The sequence below is a fragment of the Protopterus annectens genome, chromosome 7.part1 (genome assembly GCF_019279795.1).
Source record: "Protopterus annectens isolate FY-2018-M chromosome 7.part1, PAN1.0, whole genome shotgun sequence".
In the NCBI taxonomy this organism is placed as follows: domain Eukaryota; kingdom Metazoa; phylum Chordata; order Ceratodontiformes; family Protopteridae; genus Protopterus; species Protopterus annectens.
Window position 1 is genome coordinate 5809924 of NC_056740.1, and position 6000 is coordinate 5815923.

The following is a 6000-nucleotide window of genomic DNA, read 5'->3' on the forward strand; positions in this document are numbered from 1 at the left end:
TGCGGATTAATGTCATGAAGTAATGACATACATTTGAGTTTCAGACTTCCTCTCCTATTATTATACATTTATAAGAGGAATATATAAAGTTTGCTCCAGATTTTGGGCATTTGTTCTCCCCACCCATTATTTTTAGCTTTGCCAAGATTTCTTTTATGTAGAAATTCAGAGGTATTGGCAGGAAGGTTAGATGATAGGAAAGTGCTGGTAGCAACAGCATGAAACTCTCCATGAAAGATGCACCAGCAGTTTGGTTCTGAATTCTTTGCTAGACAAGGAGCTTCTGATAATGGAAGGAAGACTATCCAGACATAAACACCTAGGATGCAGAATGCATACTCTTAAGTAGTAATGTTATTGGCAGGTCTATGGAGAATGGCAGCATGTTTCAAGGGAAGCAGATTTCATAAACAGTTGATCTATATATGAATTTTGAGTACAGATGTGGTGCTGCAAGTTTATTTGGGGTTTGTAAAATAAGGTAAGAATGAAGAGGTCTGCAGATTTAAACCTGTGAAGCCACCTGGAATGTAAAAGTGAGGTACAATGGTGTATGAAGGAAGGTAAAGTAAGACTAAATCTACACATGCTGTTAGACAGAGTTTGAAAATCAGCTAGATATTTCCTGGAGGAGTAGGTGAGGAATGGGAGGATGTACTCCACATGAGATTGAATGTTGCCTTTACCAATAAAGGTTCTGCCTTCAGGTCTGAGAAATCTAGATATTCTATGGCAAGAGTTTAATGTTTTATTCATTTTTGACTTTAGTAGGTATGAGAGAACTCTCATGGTGAAAGAAGGCTCAAGTGGAGCTCAGAGTTGTTTAAAGGTGCTAATTACTTCTGTTCTGCCATTTTTTTTATCCCTGATCCACCACTGAACTTCTAGCTCTACCCTACCTGCTTCTCAGCTGCCCCATCTGTTCCCTGGTGGCAACAGTCTTACATTTCATTTGCTCCTTCTGGGTGAGATACAAATGAACCATGACTGGGAGCCATCATATAGCAAGAATCAGGCTTTCCCATACCTCACTCCTTCCCCCGATAGCTTGCGAGCTCCACAACTGTTGCTTGCATGGGGGGTGCACACATATGCTAACCCCTTGTAAGCAGACCTCTCAACCAATCGGGGACAAATTTCAACAGAATCAGGGACAAGTCAAAAAAAAATCAGGGACAATCAAGGACACTTTTAAAATATTAGCGCTATTAACTTGAAACATTGACAGAATCACAACATATGAATTAATACACATTTTCTGAAGTAAAAGAAGTTTATAACTCTTAATTTTCTGTCATTATTCATTAAGTGTAATTCACCACGTTTCCTCCAAAAGTCACTAGCTTTAGGAGGGATTAAGAGGGACAGGGTTAAAATTTGAGTCAAAATCAGGTACGTCCCTAAAAATCAGGGACAGTTGAGAGGTATGCTTGTAAGCAGCACACTGCTGCAAGGTGAGCTTGTTAAACTCAGTGCTGTAACTGATGCATCTTGCACTCCTGCAGGTATTACCAGTGCATAGAGATGAGCTGCCACCAACTCCCCAAAACCAGCCACTCATCCTGCCCTATCCCACCCCACCTTTTCCTTTCATTGCCCTTAGTGTTAATCAAACAAAGGTAATCTTGACATTAATCGTGGCTTTATCGCTCTAGTCTGTCAGGCCAGGCTATCATATAGCTATTATAAGAAAACAGAAAGGACTGCATTGGAAGTGATTTTAGCTTGGTTTTGGTTCAAAGAATACATATTTAGGTTTATTTATTTTTTTGCACAGCCAGCTAGAAAGCCTGCTGAGGTATGACTGGATATCTTATATTATGGCTCTATAAGAGTGGGAGGATCTATTGTAACTAATACATTAGTATTTAGAAGAGTATGTATATGATTTATGAAGCCAGTGAAAAGAGGCGTCAAAAACAGAGCATTAGGGAACCACTAAAGGTATGACAGAGGAACTATTTTTTCTACTTTTGCTCTAAATGTTCAGTTGGTTAGGTAACTTACAAATCATGTGATGGTGCGCAGTCACAAACTATTTTGAGTACAGGGCATTGAGAAGAAGATAGAAGCTGACAGTGGTAAAGGTCTTAGATAAACAAAGAGTATACTGGTGAGTTTGCCATGGCTAGCAGAAATAAAGATTGAGTCAGACCTTTAGGTCGCTTACTGAATTTGTATAACAAATCTTGTCACACTGGTCACCAGGAAGGTCCAAGTAATCCACAAACTACCAAGGTAAAAATGAATTCTTTAATTTTCTAGTACACCAAACAGATTTAGCACTTTCATTCCACAAGGGAACGTCATCAGAATAACCCAGCACTAATTAATTAGCAATTAAATAGTCAAACCACTTAACATTACAATACTCCATTGGTCAATACCTTATTGACTGACTTAACAAAGGTACAACAGTGAATTCAGCAATAAGGAATGCAGCAGTAGTGAAAAATACAGCAGTAAAAAAATGCAACAATAAAAAGTATGCAACAATAAAATATATATATATATATTTACTATTATTATTATTATTATTATTATTATTATTATTATTATTATTATACTGTGGTGAAGCTGGTGGTCTAAAAATGCACACATAAATATTCATCAGTAATCATAGAAAATGTAAACATCATAACAAACCCATAACATAAGGCTGGTAAGATAGAATAATGTTCATTTAACCCAGGGGCTGAGCAGGCATCAAACTTTAATTGACACATTAGCTCACAATACTTGAGGCTGGTTTCCCAGCCCCCCTCTCTCAAAACATTTTTCCTGCTCTAACACCCACAATTTGAAAGATTAGTCCTCACATAACAAGGTGTGTTTAAATAATGCATTGGTTTCTCTTTTCCTTGAAATCTCATAGAGGTGTTCATAAATTCTCTGTCTTAAAATTCTCTCTGTTTTGCAAATGTAAAACATAGCTCTCAACCTTCCATGTCCAAAATGTGGAACACTAGCCCTTATAATGTGTAACAAATGGGTAAAATGTGGAACACATACTAATGGCTTACTAACAACTTCAACTAGGAAGGTGATAGGATGGTTAAAATAAGCTGGTTTTACTTATAAAGAAGATCTTTTAATGAATTAATATGGTTCACTTCTATTTACAATGGATTTCACTTAAAAAAATTCCTAACACTGAATGTGTGACAGAGTCTTTCAATGTGGAACTTTGAGGAACTTCAAGGAACATGAACTTTTTAAGACCACAAATGAGGTACGTTCCTCGTAATGAGGTACACTTGAGAGGTATGATGTAAAATGCAAGAAATGAGGAACAATAGGTCAAAATGGAAAGAACTTTAATAACTGGGTTATTCTGATAAAGTTCCTTTGTGGAATGAAAGCACTAAATCTGTTTGGGGGTCTATATTAAAATCTCGAAGTCTGACAATATCGAATACCATATTGTCAACACGAGAATACCGAAAGTGCACTACATCGAACGTTTAAATGGAAAATCTCCGTAGGGGGAGATTTCCGTTTACTTCAATGTAGTGCGTTCTTGGAGTTGGTATATTTAAGTAGGAGGGAGTATGGGTGGTGCAGCCCCCCATGTGGGGGGTGCAGACGGGCTTGCCCCCCTGCCTACACACTATTTATTTTTTTTAATTTAGTATTTTTTTTTTTTGGTTTCGATGGTTTAAGACTTCGATCACTAAAGTTCGATCTTTAGTGATTCGAAGTTTTAAACCTTCGTGATTATAATATAGACCCATCTGTTTGGTGTACTGGAACATTAAAGAATTAATTTTTTACCTTGGCAGTTTGTGGATTACTTGGACCTTCCTGGTGACTAGTGTGCCTGACTGTTTTTTCTCAGTTATTTGTGCTTTGTACACTCAGTTATTTTCCACATTTTATAACAAAACTTGTCACTGAGCCTACGAGACATGTGTTACTAGTGACTGCTCTTGATTTTGAGCATCTCTTCATTAACAAACCTTACAAAATAATATTTCTGTCTTACCCCAAGATCTTGCAGACCACTGCCACCATCTCTATCTTGACAAGCAAAAGACCAAACTCAATGGACAGATTTGTATCTTGCCATTTCCTGAGACACTGCTTGTAGTATCTTAATTACCAGTCTTGTATACCTGAAAATGAAATATTCCCCATCTAAAAAGAAGACACAGGGAATCCTAGAGGTCCAAAGATCTCTTAAACCTGCTATGACTAGTTGATGATGCTTTGTGTAACTAGAAAAAAAAATAATTGCACCCTGGATCACCTAAGACTAATCATACTAACAACATGGCAGGTAAGTTGCATATGCAAATCATGAGTAATAAATCGAGCAAAAGTCAAAGAACTATAAGCTACCATTAGGCACAACAGAGGACACACACTTACATTACCTAGAATGGACACAGGACACGGTAGAATGAAAGCCCTGACATAGATGTCAACTCATGATACCTCCAGAATGTGTAACAAGTGGGAAGAACAGCTCTAACAAAAATAAATAAATAACGAAATACACCTCAGACCACAGGAGTCATCCTATAGGAAGAAGACAGAACGTGTCTCCATAAATACTCACCTTAAAATTGCATTGCAGACTAAATCAGCCAATAGTAAACACTACAGCTATGCAATAATCAGGTTGGTCAGGAGTAAGAAGAAGATAAATGTGTGACAATAAAACAAATGAACTTGGAGAATGCTACTAGATCTGGAACTGCTGAATCGAACAAACCACACATGTGGCCAAATGCGGAAGAAAACATCCATCTTGAAGCTATAGGAGATGATCACTCAGGAAAAGCAAAATGCAAATCACTTAAAGTGCATCTGTCTTGTATGATAAAGTTAAAGTATGAATATTTCAAGAAGACATGCCCAAGCAGAAATTATCCATTGACTGGAGTCTCCAAAACACATATAAATAGGAGACTCAAGCATATAACATACAAAAACAGATAGCAATTACAGTAAGGATTCAAGTACGTGCTACCATATTAACTGTAACAGAAAAAGGTCTGATTGAAAGTACCTACAGAATAAAGGACATTTAAGAAGAAAACCAAAAATCATAAAAATTGATGATAAGAATGAGAGAAGACCAACAATAAAAGATTAACAGCAATTTAGAAAAACAGAAGAAAATAGAAGTAATAATCTATGCAGCATCAGAAAAAGTATCAAAAAGAGAAAAGTTTACTGTAGATGTGAACCACATTGTTGTAGCAGGCATCTGAAGTGAAACAGATAAAACAGGGCACTACAAACCAAGTTCTAGGAATAAACAAACAGTAAAGCTACTGCTTGTGCCAACTCAGTGGAATCGCAATCTGTCAAAAAATATGTAGCACAGCAAAAAAACAATCCTCTGCACAAACCCTTAGATGATACGAGCAGCAAGGCAAGGAAGAGTTCTATTATGAAGCAGGAGTTTGCAAAATCTAGTATGCTATTAGAAAGTGATAATAAGGGTCAATAAGGGGGTATAGACTTGAGTGACACCTTAAATAGCCAAGAAGAGATGATAAGTAGCAATAGGCCAAACACAAACAATACAATCAACAAACTTTACAAAATACAGTTAAAATATATAGAGTTACAACAATAAAAATACCTCTAAACATACTCAGACAACTTACCTCAGAAAATCATTGTCCTCTGCACTATACTAAAGCGGACTGGAAGTGAAACTTGATATAAGGTAACCTGATCTCATGACACCCAACCTTAAAGAAAACCAAGGAAGGCCACTGCAATTGTACAGCAATACCGAATGGAATATATGGGGATCAGGGGTGTAATAAGCATATTATACGGTATGACAACTAAGTTTGTGATAAGTGATGCAGTTGTTTATCCAAAAAGTCTTTTCTAAAATCCACAATACCCCACAACCCCCTGGTTGGCAGGAGGAGCCAAATCATGTATGTGTGCATTTGTGGGCAGAGCACAGCCATCCCCTAGTGGAGATGTTTTTACCTTGAAATGGCACACAGAAGCAGTGGATGGAAATATTTT

General features: G+C 37.1%; 1 protein-coding gene across 3 annotated transcripts in view; it reads right to left on the minus strand.

Moving 5' to 3' along the window:
* CELSR3 (cadherin EGF LAG seven-pass G-type receptor 3) overlaps positions 1 to 6000 on the minus strand; it is a 1979827-nt gene that overhangs the window by 328703 nt on the left and 1645124 nt on the right. The window lies entirely within an intron of this gene.